The following is a 25,386-nucleotide window of genomic DNA, read 5'->3' on the forward strand; positions in this document are numbered from 1 at the left end:
GTGTGGAAACTTTAATGAATTCAAGACATTTCATTTCTTTTAAACAGTTCTGCGCTTGTCTTTTTTTTTGTTCATAATTTAAAAGTTGCAGAATGCTCCAGAAATTATTATTGGTAAATATGTGGTCAATAATTATTGGCCTATCTGCATGTAATGAATTGACTTTCCTTATAATCTGGCACGTAATGGATTTAGGACACCAAAGGGTCCTCTAAAGAAGATGAGAGCCTATTGATCCACAAGATAAATGCTCTTTAGGATGTTAATAGTCTAATTTGCTTTAATGATTTCTCCTAGCACTTCCCCAGTCAAGGACAGGATAATATACACTTAAAAAGGCATTTCAAGCAGAAGCACAGCAACTGGACGCTTCCTGCATAAAAATGTAGGGCATTTGAGTCGAATGTTTGAAATTGATGATCAACCCCACCATTAGTTTGTCTTTATTTGCTTCCTTCCAAGGTAATTATCATGGATTAATGCTTTTCTGGAGTGTCATGCGAGATAACATTAGCGGTATCAATTTCCAGAATAACCTGCCCAGGTCTAATAAGCAGAATAATAATGCTTGCAGGTTTTTCTTTGATGTGACACTAAAGCACACAATGAACACATGGTCTGCGGGATGAATGGTTGATGTTTTATTTAATTAATTAGCTGTCAATTATCAAGCACAAATTATCCTAAAGATGTTGGTGACATGTATTGTAATTGTTAATTATTTGTGTGAGGGGACTGAGGTTTCATTTTTGATCTTAATTGGAACAGCTTCTTAGTATCTAATTTTATTACTGAATAATGCAAATGGTGTCCCTATCTCCTCTCAACATATATATTAGTGCATCTTTTGCTCTGCAGCTATAAGTGACATTTTAGGATTTGAGCCCATCACCGGAGCAAATTTTAATCTCAGACAAAGGCAGTGTAGTATGACACACCAGAGACAAGATGAGCTATTGCTTTAGCAGTTTCAGGCATAAATGACATTGACTTCTGGGAGATGAAACTCTATAACATGCTCTGCACCAACTGAGTCACATCTGCCGTTGACAAACAGCTAAGGAGTAACCTGAGTCTATGTTCTCTTTACTGGCAATTTTTACATTTTATCATTGAAGTCAATGAGCCAATCTGCAATTTACGCCGTGGAGAGCGGGATGAGTGTATTCAGAACCCGGTCACACACCCAATCTCCTACTAAAGAGCAGCGATAATGTAATAATGCCTCACTGATGTGCCAGGCAGTAATGGTGCTGAACATCTCCCATTCATCCAACACTACCTGATCATTGCTTTAACGGAATAATACATTACGGCTGGAAATAGCTGTAAACCTCCAACTTTATCTTGGGAATGTGCACTCCTTTTTACCTCAGGAAACGTTCCTGTCCCTCGGTAATAAAAGGCAGAGCTATCAGGATGAAATGGAAAAGAGATTGAAACCCCTTTGTCTCTGACAGGCAATGCACAGTATGGCCTTTTTCTTATTGTGCTGCCTACAGGCTGTTTGTATTATTATGAAAATAGGTATTATGATCTTACGCTTCCTCCTAGGAAGCGGAAAATGAAACCCTGGAGATGTTCGCTTTTTTCCCCCTTATGCCTGTAAAGTAGGTCTGATTGACCGTTACTTCACTCCGTTTCTTAGCCCTGTCAATTATTCCTTCCTTGACAAATGACACTTAGCCGTCTGTCAATAATGGCCCACGTAAATGTGCTTAAATGGGCCAGGGCACACCAATGTTATGGCTGTTCGTCCTATTTAAATTACTTTCTGCCTTACATAATTACAGAAAGCTAGTAAAAGAGGGTAGTGCAGGCACAGAGGCAGTGTGATGTATAGAGGTGAAGGCAGAGATGCATACAGTAGAAGGCCATGTTGCTTAAGGTTATAGAAACACAAATGGCACACTGAACAAAGCTTGATGACAATTGAGAAAAGAGGCGCAAGAAGGTTACATCAGCCATTAACCTTATATCAGGCCATTTTGGAAATCAATGTCACTCACATTTAATAACAAGTGTAATCAAAGAAATTATGCTAATTTAATTTGATGCCTCTTGCATTATGCAAATCTCAGCCAAATATAATGAATCCCGACACCTGACCAGCGCAGTATACAGCATGGGTGGCTCTCATTGTAAAGGAGTGACTGTTGACAGTATTTAAAAATAATAAGGTGAAAGGGAGAAATCATCAACTGCTACTTACTATAATGAGTTACTGATGTGTGTTCCTGTTTTGTGTTCTGCATTTGGTTGCTATAATAAAGATGTTTAGATTGCTATGAGTCCATGCTCATGCTACACTGGATGTTATTAAAGGTTTTTGTGTAAATCTGTCGAGTGATTCAGAAAATGTTTCTGTAATGGATTGAAATACAAGAACGAAAACAAACGACAAATATCTGCCACAAAAGCAATTTTCAGGGTGTTGTATTAGTGACCAACATGTCTGCATGACCCAGCGACTCTGACAACAACCCCACAGACACACCGTTACAAGTGGTTCATAATAACAAGGGGACTCCTCGCATCGGATGCAGTCAGCTGGTTCACTACAACCAAATGTTACGGAGTAAAACAGCATGTCATGCTGCCATTTGACACGGTGAAATAAGATTAGATGAAATCCATTTCGACGTGCAGGAAGTGCAGAGGCTGGCCTATTCCAGCATACATTCTGCAACATACAAATAGTGAGCAGGAGGTGGCGTACTGAGGCATGGACGCTGACACACTTACAGAATAATCCACTTTTCAAGGATGCTGCCACTTGTCTTTCATTTTTTTACCAGCCAATCAATTGGAAATCAGCATTATATAATCCACTATTTATTAAGTATTTTACTGTATTGCTTTGATGAGTTCGTACTGTAGAGGGACACTGATACTCAGTCCATCTGAGATCCTTAAAATGTAATTTAAAATGCTGATCTAAAAATAAGAAAGATGGACTGATATATAGATCTAGATTAAGAATAGTCTATATACCGGGTCAATACATTGATCCAGGGTAAGACAAGAGACAAGACAAAAGAGCTAAAAATGATTAGTTGGTTAATTGATTGGTTGATAGACAAAGAAAAATATACAACATTCTGAAAAAACTACTCATCATTTAAGTTGTTTATTATATCTGGTTGGACCTTTGGGAATTGTAACCTAGTTTACCATACTGTACAACAAGGACAATATTATTGTTGTTGTGAAGTGTTTGTTTTTTTAAAAAAAAGAAGCAATTTTAATAGATTTACTACATCTTTGGGAAATGTATGAACATTCCTCAGTTGTTCTTTTTCAGATATTCTACCGTCCATATAATGGCTCGAGAAAATAGTGCATTGCATAATGAAAATGATCATTAGCTGCAGTCCTAATCAATAAACATGTTCACCTTAGATAAGCTAAAGAACTAAAAGTGGCTCATTTGACTAAAGAGCATTTCCACACTGTCAGTTGTTTCTCTCAGAGGCTATACAGCAGGATTTGTGTGCCTCAGATGGTGTGTGTTACTAAAGAGTCCTTTAGTGTGCACCACTCTCTGAGTAAAATGAGCTTCGATCTGTCCCAGAGGTAGCCCATCAAGAGGTGGGGAGGTTAGTTGGTCGTCACGGCCATCTAGACCCTGGCCTGTGAAAGCCTGCCAGAATCAATGCTAATTATGCTGCCATCTGCGAGGTGCCTGTGCTAGGTTGACACCTGTTCACTTCCAAGTGACGCGCAGAAACTTCAATCAAGCGGGGAAACAAGACGCCAACACTGCTGAGGAGGGAAATGATTGGGGAGAGTATTGACAGGGATGATAGTTGGTGGATAACCAACTGTAGAAGAAATAGTTGTCATCGCTGGGCACCATGTACATACTTGGGGTAAAACATCAAGTCTTTCATTGCTAAAAGTAGCCCATCATATCTCATCACTGTTCCCGAGATGCAGCACATCCACACAGAACATGTCTAAGTGACCCTTAAACTCCATCAGCACAGTTGTTTCTCTCCTGGAATTCCAACGCAGCGTGATGAATGTCCCGGGGCTATAGCAACACTGTCCCTTTCCAGATAATTGATCATGCAAAGACAATGAGTCAGAGGACTTGATTAATATTTTCTGGGGGATATTTTCAACTTTGGAGGCTGATCTAGCCAGCCGCATTAAGCAGTGTTTGCAAGAGGAAACCAATAAACTAGGTTTGGCTGTTTGCTCACTGAGACCGGGGGCCTGTCAATTCTTTGCCCCTTGAAAGAGATCTGCCATTAAGGTGACATGAGAAACAAATGAGGCCAATTTCTCCTCCAATGTCCCATCTGATATGTCAATAAAAGGCCCAGCAGCCGCAGGATGCACCGAGATGGATTTTCTTGGAGCTAGACAATCAGTGGAATACATCTAACTTTCCTCCGATAGGTGAATCACTCAGACAAAACCAATGGACTAGCGTTAAGTAGCAACTGCAGATCTGGTTTCAGACAAATATATGAATGAGATTTACTTCCCAGGTTTTGTTTTCCATCTTACAAGATAAGATAAGCCAGGCAATGCATTTGAATGGTGTTTGTCTGTTCCTGGGTATAAAACTGGAGCTGGACCAGACATCACAGCGAGGGGCAGCAGCTAAGGATTTCATCTGTGTTTTTGTTCAGTCAGAGCTTGCATCAGGCTGTATTATAGACGCATGAATATACTATATCTAGGAGGTTGATAAAAAAAGAAAAAAGGATTTCTATTCAGCTGTTTCTGTCCATGCCACATGATGGATTTACACAGCTGAATGATATTAGAAGAAACAGCTCAGTGGCAGAGAAGAAAAAGTTGCTTTATTAAATTGACCAGCTGTCAACTGTACAGATCAATATTTCTGTCTCTTGTATTGTACATGGAAACATTTGGTTAGGGCAGAAGAAGAAAATGTTAACCTTAGGAGGTAAATGAATAACTAAACTGCTCTTTTTATTATAGCTTGCAAATTAACAAAGGAAATGGCAATGCAGACCAGTGTTCTCCCATGCCTCGGTCCAGGACTGACAAACAGAAATTAGAACAGATCACATTTAGAAACAACATTACACACCGACGTGTGTTTGCGATACTTATATGTAGAATTATAGCCTCATCTGCCGAGCCGCAGCATCGATAGGCATTCATTAAGTATGCAGCTCATAAAGTCAAATGTTTTTCAATAAATATAATGGGAACGAGGCTCGAGATACTCTGCATTCAGAGACTTACAATGGCAGCATATGTTGAGGTGGATTGAGTCCTCAGGCTCCAATCTGGCTTTCTCTCCCTCGGACTTAGAAGATAAATTATGTGGGCTATTTTTCCATTATGTTAATCAAAACACTCGCCATATGCATTACTATTATTAGATTGGTAACGGAAGACATCCTGTTTTCAATGGGAAATTGTGAGACTGAGCCTTAATTGATCACAAACACAGTTTTAGGATAGTCGAAGATAATTCAACAGCTGGCCTTGTTTATATCTCTAGTTAACACGTTATATATGTTTTATGGGGTGTCAATTGATGTAGTTTCATATTACAGCAGCAGCCTATTTACAAGGATGCGTCCATGTGTAATGAGAAGCATAAATGACAAATAAGGTAATCTAACTAGATTTTTGAAATAACAACACAATATCCATTCCAGTTGCTATTTTCAGAGCCGTTTATGTACTATCGTTGTGCGTGGAGGATGTGGTTTATATGACTTTAAGTAAAGAAAACAAGTGGTGCAGTCCTGGCACTTAAAAGGGTCTGAGAATGTGTGTTGGCCCACCTGAGCTGTGCTAATTGTTTTTGAGATACACAGAAGGTCTGAGGCACCGTCTTAAATTCCAAGGTTGCACTTACAGCCTGCTGGACGTCCTTGACTGGAGCCAGACGCAGGTCTAGTGAGGGTCGTTTGGCCAACAATGTCATTGTTATGGCCTTTGTCATCTCAATTAGCAGGCGGGTGCTAAAACACAGAGCTCTAAATGGTGGCATCAGTGTTAACCTGGGACACAACACACTGCCCATAAACTCTAGCACTTATGCCTACTGCTGACCATGCTGTTTGTCTCTCATTACCTTCCGGCTGCAAAACGGGACCCAGAGGTTACACTAATGACCCAGTCTCTCACAAAGTTACTGCAACGACTGTTGTCGTCGTCAGATGGAAGTATGAAATGAAAGTTATTTTCCAAACACAAACCATGTTCGCCATAGCTGTCAGCAATTTCTTTTACAATTGGCGTTAGGTGGCACAGTGAGCCTCTGAAAAGGAAAGACAGTTTATCATTAAGAATGTGTTTCCGCGGTCAGAAACAGAGGCTGATTAAATTAGGCCTATTTTAAGGTCAATGTATTTCTTTAATCAGTTGTCCCTTTTGATCATCCCTGGGAACAGTGCTCCTCAAACTCAGTCCTTGGTAATTGGTCCTCTTACTGGTTCAGTGTCTGTACTCATATTCTCGCGCTTTAATGTTTCTAACATTTTCGGCACAGGCAGAGCACGTAATGCTGTGCATGTTTAACAGTCATTTCAATAAGTAAGTGCAATTTCTGTACAGTTTGTTCCTGTGTAATGAAGTGAAATCTTGTTTGTATTCCCCCTATTTCACACGGAAACCCACTCAAGCAGCTACGCGGGAATTAAAGCAGCTACAAATTAAAAACCGGCACTATCTTTAACTGAATGTCACACTATTAGGAAATAAAATCAATTACTTGCATACTAAGTAGTTCGGTTTTTGTTATTTCAGATTTTTTTATTCAGCAAGGGCATTTTTCCCCCCCTCATTGTTATTGTCTGAGTCTATAAGTGACCTTAACAAGAAAAAATGCAAATGATGTGCGAGAGAAAATGGCTAACATTTATTTATCCTCGCTGTTCTCTTGTCTTGTTGGTGTCATTAGAACAGTTCGCTGCGTCCCATTCTCTCCCATTATCTCTGCTATCAACGCAGCACAGCAAGATTCCAGCAGGGCTATAAATACTTCCCCTGGACCACATACGGCTAGCACATCATCTCCCAGACACAGCTTAATGATGGAAAAAAAATCTAATGTCTTTTTGCCCTCTTTCTTCCTCACATTCTCACAACACCATGAAAAAAAAGTCAGCCAGCTTGCAGAAGTTGCACATACATTTAGTGGGGGGGAAAAAAATACATTTGCACCTAAGTATCAGCGACGTCTTAGAAGGTATGAGAGGAAATGATAGATGTCTGTCTTGATCATCCACTGGCGCAGGTTTTTGTCGATTGCACCAGGGTCACTGAAGCTGGCTCTACAAATCCATTAGAGCGAGAATGCAAAAAGGACCATTTATCTGAATTCATTATAAATGGATCTATATCTTATGTTTAGGGCCAAGGACACGATTTGTATCACAATGCAAATATCTATCATTAAATGTTGACAGTTCATTTTTCCTCGCAAAGAAAGAAAAATGTTTTCTGTGCAGCACTGTTTCTGTGCTTTTCTTTTCCTGATAAGGCGCCACCAAAGTAGTTGAAGCTGATTTGTTGTCCAAATTGAATGGTTTGTCATAATTTCATAAGGGTATAGTATCCGGTTTCATGATTTGCATGTATTGTAACATTACAGGTAGACAGTATGATAAATATCCTGAAATATATCCAGTAACGTGAACATACAGAAAACACAATTCTGCTTGTATGCAATTTTATGATATTGGAAAAACAATATCAACAATCTGTCTGGTTTTAACTCAAATAAATAAGTTGTGAAATTAATAAATTGCAAAAACAATGCATAACAATGACAGAGTGGTGCAAAAGCGGTAAAACACGCAAGAAACGTAGTTTTCTACATTAAATTGACAGAAAGGAAATTACTGCTTCCTAATTGTGTATTCCTATCAAATCAACAGTAACCCTGTGCAATCTCTCCTTCATACAAACGGACACATCACAATTGTTGTGCTCTCACAAACTTGTAGGCACTTTGTCCGAGGCAGGGAGTTGAATTGCTGAGCACATGGCTGGGCATGTCAGTCAAAGAGCAAAAGGAGCATCCCGTTGTGTCGCTATCTAAATAATGGCTATAAAGCGTAGCTAACGGTGTCCTCTGAAACGTGCTCAGGTGGAAAGAACTAGACAAACAGAGACAGCCACCGCAGTGCTCCCTGACACAGAGGACAAAGTGAGGGCCTCATTTCCTCCCTCTAATCAGTGTTTACATCCACCCCAGTGCCAATGGCTGGTGACTGAGCAAGACGTGTATCAATCACCAAAGGCAACCTAGTCGGGAAGGACACACTGGTACACAAACCCACACTGTGACACAAACAGACACACACCAGACTGGCACCAGGGACAGCAACACACTCATCTTAAACTCTTCCATTGTGTCCTTTCCCTTCCTCTCTCTAATGGGTGCAGAGAAATTACAGCTAATTAAGGATGTAAATGGTGGCGGAGAGTGACTTCTAATTCTGCATTAAATTGTCTCTTACCTCAGCATAAAAATGTATCAGAGGAGGCAATGTCAACTTTTACTGGGGTGGGTTATTTGCATTTCTGCACACATTAATTCCCGGGATGTGCGGCGCCTACAGAGCCAACCAGAGGGCACGAACTGCATCCCAGCATTGAGTAGACATCGGAGTGGATGTTATTGCTCTTCTCAGCCTGTGGTCTCCTAGCTACTGTAGGAAGCTCTTCTCACTAAATAATTGCTGTACATACATACTGTAGCAGGAGAAGACAAACACACGGAGAAATGCATGTCTGTAAACTGCTGTCACTTACTTCACTCCACAGATGCTTACAAGGTCACAGCATGGCCATAAAGACTCACTGAATGCAGGGAAACACAGCTCAATGTGAGGAGCACCACCCCGGGTTACGCGTTGTAGCCGGCGCATTAATTATCTTTACCGCAATTCTTGAGGTGAAAGCAGCAGATTTGAGGCGCGGCCAACAGAAGCGGTCTACACGGAGCGTAAAGTCAGAGGGCACGGCGGCAAACATGTGGTAGGTGCCAAGCTGCAGGGTCTGAGAGCTGGGCACCAGGGACGAGAATGATTAGAGATTTATTACAGCTTTTTATGCAAAGTCACGCAGCCGGCCTTTTGTATCAATGACAGGGAGGATCTATGGAGAGCAGAGAAACAGACATACGGCATGCAACACTACCTGAATTCTAACAGATATACAAAATACTCCGACCTCACTGCGGCCCACGGATTGTGTTTGATTGACCCCCACATGAAGGACCTCATCACTCTCTCAGCTGTTCCTACGTTTCCTCCCGCTCAATCCATTTACATTTAAGCACAGCTCTGCTCGGCCTAATTAGTTCCATGGCTCCATTAGTCTACATTGTGGTCAATCCATTCATCACTTTGCGTGTTAGTTAAAAGCCCATTTCTCTGATCCTGTCACTGTTCTCTGCCTATTACTGTTCTTCTTTTTTTGAGTGAGAGGGATTATGGGTAACTAATTACCAACAAGATGACATCACAACAGGCTAAATCGTATTAGTGACTTTTAGATTCCAAGATTATGGTCTAATAAAGTGTATATTTTATTTCCACATGAGTAAGTTAGTATGATAAGTATTTTGTCTGATAAAGAAACTGAACATGTTTGAGAATACATGTAAAAAAAGGGGGCTTCACATGAGAGAGAAAAATCAAATAAAGAGCCGAAATAGAAAGCGAGGGAGAGAGAATGAGAACGACAGAGAGAAAGAGGGGTGGTAATGATCCCTGCATTGAGAGACTTGGCTCACCCACTGGCATACTGGCTCTCATGCTCCACTGGCTCCAAACTTGCTGAGGTCTAAAACTCGCATTACGCCTCAAAAAAAGGCAGGCAACCAGGACCTCAACACACTGAAGCTAATTAATTATCAGACATAATGAGACATTATCATGTCTGAAGTACAGTTCACATACTCTTAGGGTGCTCTCTGCTATCAGGACACAAGCAGTTTGCGAAACTAGCTTTGACAAAAAGGAAACCATCAGGCGGGAACAACATTTAGCAGATAAAGTTGTCATGTCAAACAATATAAAGTGACCGCAGCGCACGCACAAGGATTTATTTCCGTCAATATATTCCTGGTTTACAAAACAATGCTACAGAGAAAATATAAAGCAGAGATTCACGGAGAGTTTTTTGCATTTACAGTCCTGTGGTTGAGAAGCTCTGCTGTTTCCTTGGTTGATTATATCCCATTGGTATTCACTTTACCATCGCCAGGTCACCACCACTTTATGTCGACTATCTGCTGAAGACAAGTGCAGCGAGGGTGATTCTCAGGGTGATTCAATGTCTGGCACAGTCCCTGAAAGCGGAACTCATTTCCAGGCCAAGCTACCCCGGAGTCCCAGCAGGGAGACATGAAGCAATCTCAGGCCCGCAATGTCCCCCCACAGTACCCGCTGCCCTTTCACTCCCACATCTTCGCCTTTTATCGAGAATCTATTTTCCCTTTCCCCCCCTGTAAGGTTACTCCATCTGAAATGTAACATCTCCCATCTCTCACTCTCTCTGGTTTCCTCCTTCCATGATGGATGAGCTCCACACTCTGGGGTGTCTCAGCCTGTCCATCATGCCCCGCGATTAGGAATTAAAAATTGCAAACGTTTCACAATAGCCACCCCCATTTTTCTTTGACTCCCCCTCCCCACAACCCTGCCTCTCCTCCAACCACACCTGCCACACCATCGCCACCATAACCAAAAGCCACATCGCCACCATCAACACCACCTCCCTATGCAGCCTAACACACTATGCCCGACTCAGATGCACTAAACACCTTCATTCATCTAAGTGGGAAAAAAAACATAATTTATTTTGTACTTCCCAGATAATTTACTTTTTTTTCTTTCCCTTTCTACAGGAATTCTCCATTTCCCTATAAAATGAAAATTCATCTAGAATTACATCTTATGTCATCATTATGTTTATTAAGCGTGGATGATGTATATGAACAGCGCTGGCTTGCCGCTGAGTGCTTAATGATGCATAAGATTAAGCCGAGGCTCTCAGCTGCGCTGTGACTCCCCTCTGGTACCCATACTGCCGAGGCATGCTGGGAGTACAAGCTCCAAACGGCCATCAGGTGAAAGGAACTAACATCTCTCTTTTTGTCTGTGAGTGAGGCTGAATGTGGTGTGTACTTATGTTTCGTGCACACCGCTGAATGGGAGTGTGTTTCTTCCTGAGCACATGTAAGAGCTGAAGAGGAATGGTATGCCATCACCGCGCTTTATAGTATCTGTCCACCGATATTAGAAATAACTTGCTTTCCCCTTGCTGACGATCATGCTGTTTTCTCCATTTCATCCCTTTCTCTTCTCTGCCCCTCGATCCATCCCTCGACCCCTTTCTCTCTTCCTCCCTTCATTTCTCTTCTCCCCTTCTCTCTGCCACACCGCTGTTTTGCCGCAGCAGTCTATGACAAAAACATTATCCTTCTGCTGCTAAACAATCCAATAAACCTCTCCACAGGGAGGAAGTTAACCTCTTGTCTGTTCGACTGATGCCTTCCAGACCACGTGACGGCTGCCACAGTAAATTCAAATCATTAGTCTCCTTGCCCCCCATCAGAGAGAAAAAAAACTTCTATTAGTAATGGAGACCTCGTAAGAGACCTTCCGTGGAGAGCACTGCCTTCTCAATTCCCAGTGGAGAAATCCCGCGCAAAAAACTAATTCTACTTTTAATAATCTGTCATCAAGACCAGAGGCAGTCATAAATTATGTGGGGAGCATGTGCGAGAGCGAGCCACAAGAGGGAAATCAGGTTGGAAAATCACAGCCCAAGTTTGACAAACTTTCCTGGAGATAAATAATAACTTACAAACGGGATTAGTTGTTAAGTCACAGCTGAGCGCACAGTCAAGCCATTCCAATCAGCCAATGCAGGTGAAGAATTCATAGGTGGAGCTCATCATTTGTTTTCCCACTCTCCTCCCTCTTTTTATATGCATCCCACCTTTTCTGATTCCTGTCTCCTTCAAGCTCATTATATGCAGGGCTTGTTGTCACACCCAGGGCTGGTTTTATCATTAACGCCTTGTGTGCCATAGCAAAGACTACATGTGAAGGCGTTTCTAAGGTGACAGGTTTTTTTGTTTGGGGGAAGGGCAAAGGCCTAAAAAGGACAGAAGAAGGAATGCCTGGCTTGTGTCGAAAAGTAAATACAAGGGAACACTGGAGTCCCCTCAACAACTGCAGCATTATGGGGCCTCACCTTAATTGAGCACTAAAACAAAGGAAATCAACATGGGAAAGGTATGTTGAAGGTAAAAGAGACATTTGAAACATGACCACAGTGCTTTGAGGGGAAAAGGCTATCAGCCGCAAGGGTCTGCTCTTTGTTCCTGTGTCAATATCTCTGTAAACTATCGACATGCATCATAATCGTTCCCTTCTATCAAGTGCAGACTAAAGAACAATCTCCATTAGGTGACAGCGCCACGGCAGGTTGATAAATGCTCCCTGACGAAAGGGAAGGAATTGCGTAAAATAAAGAGGCATGTTCCAACAAGTCTTGTCAAAATGGTATTGATTTAATCATCTGCAGAAATACACATTCTTGGTTAGTGTAGCGTGCAGCAGAGATGGCAGCCGCAGCAGAAGCTGGGATACGCTTTACAGTTGTTGACGCGGAGACGCTCTCCCTCATTGGCTTTGCAGGTGATGAAACACACGCTGAGCCGCACTCAAATTCTTTCCCCCTCTCTCCCTCTTCAATCAGATGGTGTTCTAAGAAAGCGTCTGAAAATCTCCTTTTCTATTTTTATTTAGGACCAACGAATACAACTTAATGTGAGTGGGCGAGTCTATATGTAACGCGCCGCTGTGGCCAGCCTTCTCCTTGGCCTCTCAGCAGAGTGCAGAGGCGATAGATAACAATAGCCCTCCATCATCTAGACACACCAATGGTATTCCAGTGGCTGGAGTGAGCTGGCCAGAGGTCTGGGAGTGTTTATTTAACATCGGGGTGTTGGGGAGTGTGTCTCACCTTGGGACAAATGGATCCCCTCTCTTCCCTCCTCTGGCAGAGTAAACACCATGGCAGAAAACTGGAGGTCTCATTGCTCTGAAGTACAAGTTCATCAGGTAGGAGGGTTCATCATAGGAGGCTTACTGCAGGGTGGAGGGCCGATAAAACAGAGCAAAACATGTCTGTGTAAATCGTACCCATGTTGCCTACACGTATGTGATGTGACGAGCAGTACAACTTACTGCTGCCTTTTGTACCGAAATCAAAGCAGCTGCGGCGAAACCAGCTGTTTTCTTACAGTTGTAATCATTTAGAAGGTTAAAGGCTTATTATTATCTCCCCACAGCCCATCTGAGCAGTGATGAGGTGAACACAAATAATGTGCGTCCCCGACAGAGGGAAGATGTGTGGCTGCGGCCGCTGGGGGTTGGGGACAATCCCACAGTGACCTGACCTTGACATGTCTGAGTGAAATGGTGGCGGAGGCTAATACCTCATTATATAGAGTTTGACTTTGAGCTCACTGCGGTGGGCTCCATAAAACAAAGGATAACAGTGTGGACAAACAGTCGTAAACTATGGGCAATTAATATACACTGGTATCACATGAAAGCTTGTTATCTTTCAGAAATATAGAAACAAACCATCCAAACAGTTGGTACGTGCTTTCACTTTTTTACTTACATTAAGAAAAAATAAATATAAGATATTCTAAAAAATGAACTTAAATTGTGAATAATATGGGAGGGAAACGAAGAATATATTGGATGCCTAAGCCAACACTGCGACAGAGTTTTTGTTTTTTTATCTGACGATAAAACCTCAAAGCCAATGGGATGGAATCATACATGACCGCATCATAAAAACGTCTATATTACAAAACAAATGAAATGTCCACTTCTCTGAAATCAGGATATAACTCATCGTATCAAGCCAGGACTGAAGCTTCAGACATTACTCAGTCCAGGAGGACAAGTGGAGAGGTGAGGGAGACACAGACCTTTATATATTACCTGCTGCTCCAAAGTAAGGACAAAGGGAATGAAGATGACTACCCTGTCACAGGAAAAAACAGATGAAGCAGACAGAGCTGACTGAACTGTTCACTTACTGCGACCTGGGACTCACACAACACACTGAAACAGAACTAACATTATTATATATATATTTCTTTGATCAATAGACATTCTGGTGGACTATGTTCCCCCATGTCTGCTAACAAAGAATGTCAACAAATATTGAGGAATTGTAGTTTTTCTAGGTTATTGACATTGTGTTGTGAAAATTATTTTGACTGACCATTAAACTACAGAGTATACAGACTATTCTGTAAAGATTAATCGATAAGCTTTAGACTGTTAATTAAATCGCCTGTTTTGTTTTCTTGATTGATAAATTGTTTTATTATTTCTTTTAGGAAGAAAATGTACACATTCTCCATTTATAGCTTCTCAAGTGTGAATGTTTCCTAGTTTTTAAATTACACTATGACACTAAACGTAATATCATTGACATTTTCTTAAAGCATTTTCTGACATTTCTTTGAAATAATCTATAGATAAAAAAATAAAAAATCCTAGACTGCAGCTCTGGATACATTCAGGATAACTGATAAACCCAAATAACCATGAATAACATTTTTGCCAAACAACGTTTTCAGCTAGAATGTTGTTTTCATTTTCTCTTCAGTTCAGTAGTAGTTCATTGTATTCTGAATGAACTAGTACTGTCAGTTGTATATGTATTTTTGGATGTATATTTTTAATAGTAGACTGAAATAATCTGCTTATCTTGAAGTGAATAAACTGCATCATCAGACACATTTCCTGGTTGGTTAGCCAAATACAGACTTGTTTTGTCCGCAATTTTTCCTATCAAGCCTGTCATTGTTTGGGCCATTTCTCAGGTCACAGAGCAAGAGACGATAAAAAAACATAAGAACACGAACCACAAACATCAGATATGACAGGTAAAGTAAATCACTTTTGACTTGAGCCAGCCTCAAAATGAGCTAATATTCATTTTGAATTGATATTAGATAAATGCATCACTTAGGGTTCTCCAGTCCTCTAACAGTTGAGGCAATCTCAATCTTTGTGTCGATAATGAAGATGTGTGTGATATCAACTAGTCAGGGTAATTAATAGGAATGTCAGTGACATTGTATTAATAGTATCATGCATAGCATCAATTTAGCGTAAATTGTCATTTTGACAAGCCGATTTAATTAAAACTATCACACAAGAATTAAAGGACCGTGGTCGTCATTTTGGGAGACTATCAAATAATGCCACCATCTGGTATTTTTTTGCATGTCTTCTCCCCGCTAATTATAAGTGATACTCAAAAGGTTAGAGGCACTTTGGCAGATGCAGTGATCACCACCATACTGTCCCTGCAATAACCCACAGGTCGTTACACTGTACATAGTGAAGATATGATAGCCTGCTGTTCTATTATGATAGACGATAATTAGGAGGACCACAACTCTAAATGGCATTAAGGAAAACAAGACTGACACTATTCTATATTCCCCATATTTTTCAAATATAACATTCCTGGTTTTGTGTTCTTCTCAAACCTACAAGGTCATGTGACACAGAACCTCAAACTAGAATGCACTTCAGTCTTCAGTGAGCGGGGATCTAGCCCAGGAATCAATCTTCCTGACCACTCTCAGCGCCCAGGAGTGAGCTCAATATGGGCTCAATTCCTGTGGGCTGCTCCGGGATGAATTGAAATAGCACTCCTGTACAGTAGTCTCACAGACAGTCTTTACAGGAAATGTTGTTTTTTATTCATTCAAATGCAGCAGCTGTGCTTCTCCAGAGAGCTCTCTGCATGTCAGAGAGTTTTCACATTTCTGCAGAGGTCACCTTCAGGACTGAAGAAGGTGACACTGCTTATCAATACTTCACCTTATCATTTATTGAAGGTGTGGAATTGTACTTGTCGTAAATGGTATTTTTCTCTATAATTAGATTGCAAAAGCAGGACTTTGGGCACTATTTCACCTCAATGATAATACACGTATTTTACTCCATGGTACTGTAGTGAACATAATGCCATGCCATTTATTTTAATAGTATTAGTGTATTAAATGTCTGTCATGGATTGAATAGATTTCGACGTTTACATATAAGTTTAGTAATGACGGCAAAATAAATATAATCCTGGCCACAAAACAATTAAGGCATGTTTACCAAGTTATATTTCTTAAACTGTTTTAGAGCAAAATATATTTAATGTACAAACTTTTAGTGGTAAAATAAAAAACGTGATGTTTTGGTATTTATGGCCATAGTCTGCCCATCTGATGCTGAGTTGCGCTACATCAGGTCTGATGCACAAAGCTGGCCCCCTTCTGCTTAGTGTTAGGACTGTAGTTTAAAATGCAATACAAATTAACATACTGTGTCATCTGGAAGCTCTTTAAATAGTCAGTAGTTTCTGTTCCTTGGTCTGCAACATTGCAGTTTCTGATGTGATTATGTTTTTGGCAATTAAAAGGGAAGCATATTGTAGTTGGTACAAGGCCATCAAAAGTTAGGAAATAGATGCAAGGCCACATGTCGTGTAAAACATGAAATGTTGTTAGAAATGTAAACGTTGTCGAACCCCTGTGATGTATTGTTATGCAACTAATGACATAGACGTATGGCAAATGGCCATATAAGTTGCCATTTGCTTTAACTCAAAACTCTATAAAATGTCATTATCAACATTTTTAAAACAATCATCCTTTGTAAAGTACTTCCATGATATGAAATGTTTACTGTATTATAGGGATTTATCAAATTGTCTTATGGAAAGCTAAATCAATGACTGAGTGAGTGAGTGCGTGAGCAATAGATAAGTCAGGTGAGAGAGTGATGGAGTGAGTAAATGAGTGAGTGTAGCGAGTAATTGCGGCAAATGAGAGAGTGAGCAGCCTGACCTCTTTGCTGACTTGTGTTTTCAGTCGTCTCTTCCTGGTTTCTATGCGTCATGCTTTGTTTCATCTGACGTGCAATTATTTTTTCCATTAAATGCACAACATGTATTTCACTTAGTTTTTCTGAATGAAATTTCAATCAGAGGCCATTACACTCTTCAGACAGAGAAAGTTTAGAAAAATAACAAGACGCAATGGAAAAGAAAATAATGCTCTGTCAACGGAGATGGAAAACACAAAAATAATCATTTGCGCGAAGCAGGTGATGCATATGTTAAAGTGTCAAGAAGCAGAGGAGAAATTAATAGCTTTCTGCCATAAGCATTCTCTGATAAATATGATTACATTTGCATACTTCATTTTACTCTTGATCTGCTGTCTCTGTGATTCTTGTGAGTCTCGTCGCCTGTTCCAAAAGGAAAAGTAATTTCCATTACTGCATGAAACAAGTATTTCGGGTCTCATTAGGGATTTCCCTGCTGCTCGTCCCGTTGACGACACAATACAGCAAACATATGTCAGCAAGACCATGTAGGATAATTGTACATCAAGAGTAAAGGAAATGGTTAAGTTACGTGGACGCGGCGTTTAATTACCTAGACTATTTCTGCAATGTAAACACGGCAATGTGAATAATGTGTAAATCAATGATTTGAGGGGATGGTTGTGGGGTGGGTGTTGGATGGGTCTTCGAGGAAGTGTTTTTTGCCTCATTAACTTATCAATAAGGCCATCTGACATTGTCCTCCATTTGCCCTGATGAGGAAAGCTGTCCATTCCAATGTAATGGTTCTACATTTGTCCCACATCCTGACATGTGGCTAAAAATCTGCACACGCGCATGAAACCCTGATAACATGGTTGGCATTTACTTTAACTAAGTGCACATGTGTTAAACTCTCAATTGCAACCTATGTCTGAGGTGCCAGGTGTAGACCTCACCGGGTTGTCCATCATGTTCAGCTACTTTATCAAGGTGTTGCTCTTGTTGTGTCATAGGTCATTGAACATAAGGTTGGCCTGTGGTCTGAGTATACGCTTTGATGTGACCGGAGACATGCAGTGATTGAGTTACCTTTTTCCAATCCAGTAATGGACTTCAATAGCACACTGCCTTGGAAAGGGAGCGTTACAACATCCCCAAGTACTCTGATAAATGTTGCTTTCATATTAAATGACACCTTGTATCTCTGAGTGCCTGTTACAAAAATGTTAATTAAAAAAATCTCTAAATTCTTGTTATTATGTATAGTCAACTAACAGCTCTTCAGCACACAGGAATTACACTGAACAAAAATATAAATGCAACACTTTTGTTTTTGCTCCCATTTTTCATGAGATGAACTCAAAGATCTAAAACATTTTCTATATACACAAAATAACCATTTCTCTCAAATATTGTTTCAAATCTGAAAAAAATCTGTGATAGTGAGCACTTCTCCTTTGCCGAGATAATCCATCCCACCTCACAGGTGTGGCATATCAAGATGCTGATTAGACAGCATGATTATTGCACAGGTGTGCCTTAGGCTGGCCACAATAAAAGGCCACTCTGAAACATGCATTTTTTCTTTATTGGGGGGGTCTGGGGGGTTCCGAAAACCAGTCAGTATTTGGTGTGAGGGGTAGGGTTAGGGTAATGTTGTGAATCAAGTGGCCTGTGTTCGTCATCCATAACATACGCCTGCCCATACCATAACCCCACCACCACCATGGGCCACTCGATTCACAATATTACCCTAACCCTAACCCTAACCCTCACACCAGATACTGACTGGTTTTCGGACCCCTCCAGACCCCCCCAATAAAGCAAAAATGCACGTTTCAGAGTGGCCTTTTATTGTGGCCAGCCTAAGGCACACCTGTGCAATAGTCATGCTGTCTAATCAGCATCTTGATATGCCACACCTGTCAGGTGGGATGGATTATCTCGGCAAAGGAGAAGTGCTCACTATCACAGATCTTTTCAGATTTGTGAACAATATTTGAGAGAAATGGTTATTTTGTGTAGATAGAAAATGTTTTAGATCTTTGAGTTCATCTTATGAAAAATGGGAGCAAAAACAAAAGTGTTGCGTTTATATTTTTGTTCAGTGTAAAAGACAAGGAACTATCTCTTGTTTGTTGCATTTAAGCATTTTTAACCATTTGTACAAACTGTACTTCAACATTGTTAACATTTCATGTCTTCGCCATGCATTGGAATCGACAAACATATTGGTGGTTATCGTATGGGCGATTATCTGGGCGACAATATTTGCTCTTTTCCCATGCTGTTTTCCAGTTCAGGATTCCAATTAACCTGTGCAAGGCGTGACGCCAATCACGGGACGCCTGTATCGACAACGGGCATGAAAAGAATAATGCCGTTAGGATGATGTAGCTCACTGTGGGGGACTCCTCCCTCACTGGTGACAGAGAAGTTTGCTCCAGTCATTTATCAAGTCCTCTCTGGCCACCAAGGGGCTGGCGAGTCCCAGGGCCGCCTGCTGCTTGGGGGGCCAGCATGCAATATGTGCATTTTAGGCCTCTGGTGGGCTGGCAAAAACTGCTGATGTGCTCACTGCTGCTAAGTTTGATGGATTTGTTGTTGTCATTTGCTTTGGTTCTGTTCCCCGCAACAAAACAAAGGGAATCATTAACTCTTTTGTGCTGCACGGGACTTTTATGAGTTAGGGATAATGCAAAACGAGATGGGGTACAGATGGGGTCAGCTGGAGCATTCTGTTGCTAGAGCTTTCCAGAATGGGGCGTTGAACATGCATGGATGATCCTGCATAGAGAGCTGATTACAGAATGATTTAGTGATCACTGATATCCCCTTTCTTTCTCAAGCTCCCATCATTGGGCTCATTTCAGCCGCAATAGTGCAACTGGCAGCGCTCACCACTTATATTTATAGCCAGTTGCTGTTTAGCACCTCATACGATGTTCTGGCCAGGCTCAAGACTGAGCCATTACAGTGCATCACCGTTAGAGGCTCGCAGTGTTTACTGATGCAGTTTTGGCAGAGGACTGCTCTACCATCAGAGGCTGCGGCTGTGAGTGTGGTCAACTTAAAACGTCAACACTGATTTTACTAAACAACAAAAATGGAGATGTAAATGAATGACATTACAAATGAAATTAATCGGGTAGTTGATCAACAGACAATGTATTATTACATGTTTTCTTCTCCAGATCTGCTTTATATGTTATTGTACATTATATTATTGTAAATATTTGTTTCGGCTAGAAACAAATCTCAACATGTCACCTTGGACTCAGGGACCGTGATGACATTTTATAGACGGATACATATATTCATTGAAAAAAGTCAAATAAATAGATATATTGTTTTCCAATATGTATTTGTTTACTATATGCGTTCATTTTTGGGTTTCTGTAAAGACTCTAAGATTAACAAAGGTGAAAAGATGTCAGATTGTGGTAAGGACATACACAGTATCAATTGTAGCTGTGTAGACTACTAAGAAAGAAAGATATAAAAAAAAAGGTCTGTAAAGATTTTATATAAAACTGATTGTGGATAATGGTACTCCTCAAGAAAACAACACAAATTGTAACAGATGAAGAGAGTAGTTTGGTTGGAGGCAGTTGGCCATGCAGTTGCTAAACTTCAAGGTGAAGACTTACTTCCTCAAGGGAGAGTTGAAGATCAAGACAAATCCTCTTATTTTTCTCTGTCAAGTCATAACAGTCTGAGACGAAATACAAATTGAGATTGTAGCAAACGGCCTGCGACAGTCTGCTGTTGACTGCAAGCGTTACAGCTTGATGGAGTGTGTGTTTGACTGCTCGAGGCCGAGGGCTAACAGTACTGTAACGTATACAAGGTCGTCTCAGAGAGAGTAGCCTCAGCACATAATCCCAATGTTCTGACTACTATGAACACAGGCAGGCCGCAGAGTGAAAGAACATTACTTGGGGATGGGGAATAAGATCATCGAGACAGATGGAAGCTTATGGTTTTTAGCCAAGAAGTGATGTACTGTACTGTATTTCAGTCACCTCTTGCTTTAAAATGGTCTCCAAAAAAAGGTAGAATTGTAATACTTTGACAAAAATTGACGCATGTTGCCTAGCGGTTTGATTTAGCTCAATGTTACCTGAGCAACCAAGACAAATGGCTACACTATATAGTAGCAATATTTTATCAATATTGACCAGAGGTTCAAGCCAACCTTGATATGTTCCCCTTATGCTCATCAATAACGCAAAAGAGGAAAGTTATTTCCCATATAAAACTAATCTTTCCTTTTTATTGTATTTTAATGAAACAGACTTGGTTCTAAGGCAGTAATTCATTCCATTTGTTATGTTTGGACAACTCATTAACATTATCATCTATTATCATTAGAAGGACATTTTAAGCTTCTTCTCCCTTGAGATGCAGTGCGTTTCTTCTCTTCAGTTTGCATTAAAACAAATGTGGACCTGCTGATGCATTAGATTAATGTGCTCACTCACTGCCTGCTACAAAGCTACAGTCCTGCTTGAAAACTAGACCAGATCTCTGTCTTTTTAGGCCTCGTCCACAAAAGAAAACATCACTTTACTTTTCTTTGCTTTTATTTTGCCTTCTGAGAAGCTGACTGATTGTTAGTTTTATTCTGTAACATGTGTCTGTGAGTACAAGTTCATCTTTGCACTAAATGTAATGACAAAACAAAGATATCTAGTGGCAGAAAGTGTCAGTATTAATTATTAAATGTAAACACTACGCTTCTGGAAAAAAACAGAGAAGCCCGTGTACATATCAAGTCAAGCAGCACCCTTTTTGCCTGACATCCTGTAACATTCACTAAATCAAGATGCTAATTAGTTATTTAAACTTCCAGATCAAATTCAAAGTTCCTAATTTTTGCTGAGCCTGCTGCAACAGATCAGGCCATTTGCTAATTACAAAGTTTGCTTTTTTCCTGAATAAATAATGTTGATTAATTAGCAATTCCAAATAAGTGAGGATGATCTATGTATTATATATCACTGTCATGAAAACGTACTGAAACGTTTCATTTACATTGCCGGAGTTCTTAATTACATGCATCCAAACTTTACCGATTTGATGGAGAATTAATAACATGAAAGGTGGAAGGTGGGGTGTAGACTAAAAAGATTGATGATGAGTAATGTAAGCATTTAAACAATGCATTTATTGGATTCTTAGTTATTTCAGACATTATTCATAAACAAGATATGCTCATGGAGGATACAGCCACAAATATTTATATATCTGCTTTAAGGTGATACATTATTATGTTTCCCTTATATAAAGTATGTGACATCGATTCACCTTATTCAGTATAAACAGTTACAGAACATGAGTGTAGGATGAATAAACAATAACAAACTGACGCCTGCCAAAAGACAGTGTGGATATTTTAAGCTTCACAAAAGTAGGATTTATAGCAGGGCTTCTTCTCGGGATCTCATGACATGAGACACGTGTGCTATGTGTCTAATGTTTTTGTGAAAGAGTAAGACTGTATTTGTATTTATTTGGCCAGCAAGTCATTATAACTCATTATTAGGCTGTCCAAGAATGCTTTATTTTTTGATGCAATATTAATAGGATGTCTGCCTTTGCTGTACTGTAATTTTAATAAAAAACAAAACAAAAAACAGTGCATAAGAACAAAATAGAAATCATTTACATACCTTAAGTTAGTTAGCAGTTTGCAGAGAAGCTCAATCCTTCCTGAGGCCAATTGTGTTGCATTTCTTCTTCTCACTGTCAATCCCTGGGGTATGACTGGAGATCATTCATAACCTAAAACAAAAAATACATTTTAGGTTTCTATTACTCAACCTATGACCTTGCATTGCTCATATGTGACACTTTTATGAATGTAAAGCCATGTCCCCATACATCTTGCCTGACCCTGTTAGCATCAACATCATATTCCACTTGCTGACACTGCTCTTTCTGTACATATTAGCAAATAAGCACAACAACGATTTAAACATTGGCATTATAGTAGTATAACTGGCACATTTGCTAGTAGGCTACTGCAAATGTTGTGCAGCTAATGCTATGTGTGTTTATTTATATCGCTAGCTAATGTTTTAGGCGTCTGCAAACGTGTTTTTTTGCATTATAGTAGTATAACTGCCACATTTGCTAGTAGGCTACTGCAAATGTTGTGCAGCTAATGCTATGCGTGTTTATTTATATCGCTAGCTAATGTTTTAGGCGTCTGCAAACGTGTTTTTGTGCCTTTTATTAAGTAAAGGGTTCGGGTTTTAAGCCATTATATATACACAGTCTATGGTTTTACTTAGCTCTAGTCAGGCTATTATATTCAACAAACCATTATTACAATATACACACCTTGAGCACGTTGGTTGCGTTCGGATAGTTTAAAAATCAGCTCCTAAGTTCTAACCCTATCTCCTATTCCTTGACCTCTGAGTGAGACGTCACGGGGTTAAGGGGTAGTGGATAGGAGAATTCAAAAGGATTTAGGAGAAGAGACTACGGTGCTTTAGAGAATCCGACTGCACTTTCACTATCCGGTGTTTATGATGCGCCAGCGGACGTCATTTTGTGCATCTGCTGCTGTGGGGAAACTATGGAAACTACAGTTGTATACAGCGGACTACAACATGGATGTTTAATAAGAACGAGGGACTCATCTAGAGACTCTGCACCGTGCTCTGATGCTGTTGTGTTATGCTTTATGAACGGGGACAACAGAGAAACATATTCTTCATGACCAAAGTTGGAATTGAAATAAAAAAGGAGAGTGAAATTTATGCTCGTCACCCTCTCCCTCCGGTATACATGAATACAAAAAATGATCCCAGTATGATTGTATGAACTATGAAAATATCTTAAAATCAATACAAATGTATTTATTATAAACGTTAGTCTTTAACACCTATCACTGTGTACATCACCATTCAAACATCTTTTAAAAGTTGAACAAACCCCACACAGCTCAGTGAAATGTTGATATTATTTGATCATTTCAGTAAAAACTAATGTTCATATTTCTCTTTTTGATTGTAATACTGATGAACGTTCAAAACAAAGCACTTTGGCAATTTACCACATACGTTTTAAAATGCTTAATAAGCACCGTAACTTTCATGATATAATTTCTCCGTCATAATAGGCTGAAGTCGAATAGTCCATTTAGCTTAGGAACCTTCCTAAAGGAGTGAAATGACCCGGAAGTCCCTCAGTGGCAGCCATGATAAGTGCCGTTCGAATTCTCTAGAATGATGAGAATGATAGGAAAGGAGGTTTCAAACTTCCTTTATAACCTCCTTTATCTTAGGAACCACTGGACCTCCCTAACCGACAGGAGAAGCGAAAATGCTGCCCCACAATGCCTTGCAGCCGCAGCATTTTCCGTCACTCAACAGTCAGCCGTTCACAGAAACAACCGATTATGACCGAGAAATGATATCATGAAAGTTACGGTGCTTATTAAGCATTTTAAAACATAGGTGGTAAGTTGCCAAAGTGCTTTGTTTTGAACGTTCATCAGTATTATAATCAAAAAGAGAAATATGAACGTTAGTTTTCACTGAAGTTATCAAATAAAGTCAACATTTCAGTCTTTACTGAGCTGTGTGGGGTTTGTTCAACTTTTAAAAGATGTTTGAATGGTGATATACACAGTGATAGATGTTAAGGACTAACGTTTATAATAAATACATCTGTATTGATTTTAAGATCTTTAGTTCATACAATCATACGTATTGGGATCATTTGTATTAATGTGGACCGGAGGGAGACAACTTTGGTCATGAAGAATATGTTTCTCTGTTGTCCACGTTCATAAAGCAAAGCAACAGCTTCAGAGCACGGTGCAGAGTCTCTAGATGAGTTTACAGTAGTCCCTCGTTCTTATTAAACATCCATGTTGTCGTCCGCTGTATAGAAAACTGTGGTTTCCATAGTTTCCCCACAGCAGCAGACGCTGCTGGCACCCGTCCGAACGTAGAGAGAGTAGTCAGTTGGTTTGATTGGTTGGTGGGGCGGCATTCTTGATAAATCAGCTTTGTTGTAGTCAGAACACATTCTCCTCCATAGCTGTCCCTAATGAGGTCACCCACAGTCGCTCAAACAGCAAAAGCTTGAACAAAATGAAAGCATAACATGTCACACTGCCAGTAACCAAAGTAAATTGCTAGCAGGTACTTACAGTATATACTTTTACTCAACGATATTACTGACATATCATTTTGATTGTACTGGCTCTTACTTTATAGCCTATATTTCTCCAATACCAGTACTTTTCAGGTATTTTATGACAGTACAGACACAGATTAATTACACAAACATCTACAAATCAATTGTGAGGTAGACCTCATATTATAAATCATAATATGTACTATTATTTCTCAAACTACACAGATAAAATGTTTGTAAAGTAGTTCAAATTAGTCCCACATTTACCATCCTGATGTACACATGCAGTGGCGGCCGGCCCATAGGGGCACTAGGGGCGCCGCCCCCCCTCTTC

General features: G+C 40.1%; 1 long non-coding RNA gene across 1 annotated transcript in view; it reads right to left on the reverse strand.

The window, feature by feature from the left end:
* Positions 1–23,378, reverse strand: part of LOC117465003 (uncharacterized) — a 64,339-nt gene extending 40,961 nt beyond the window's left edge. The window contains exons 1-2 of the long non-coding RNA XR_004554138.2: positions 23,241–23,378; positions 22,568–22,679 (exon numbers count right to left, since the gene is read on the reverse strand). This is a non-coding gene — a long non-coding RNA (uncharacterized lncRNA). The remainder of the gene's footprint in view (positions 1–22,567; positions 22,680–23,240) is intronic.
* Positions 23,379–25,386: the final 2,008 nt, after the last annotated feature.

This window comes from Pseudochaenichthys georgianus, chromosome 19 (assembly GCF_902827115.2).
Source record: "Pseudochaenichthys georgianus chromosome 19, fPseGeo1.2, whole genome shotgun sequence".
NCBI lineage: Eukaryota > Metazoa > Chordata > Actinopteri > Perciformes > Channichthyidae > Pseudochaenichthys > Pseudochaenichthys georgianus.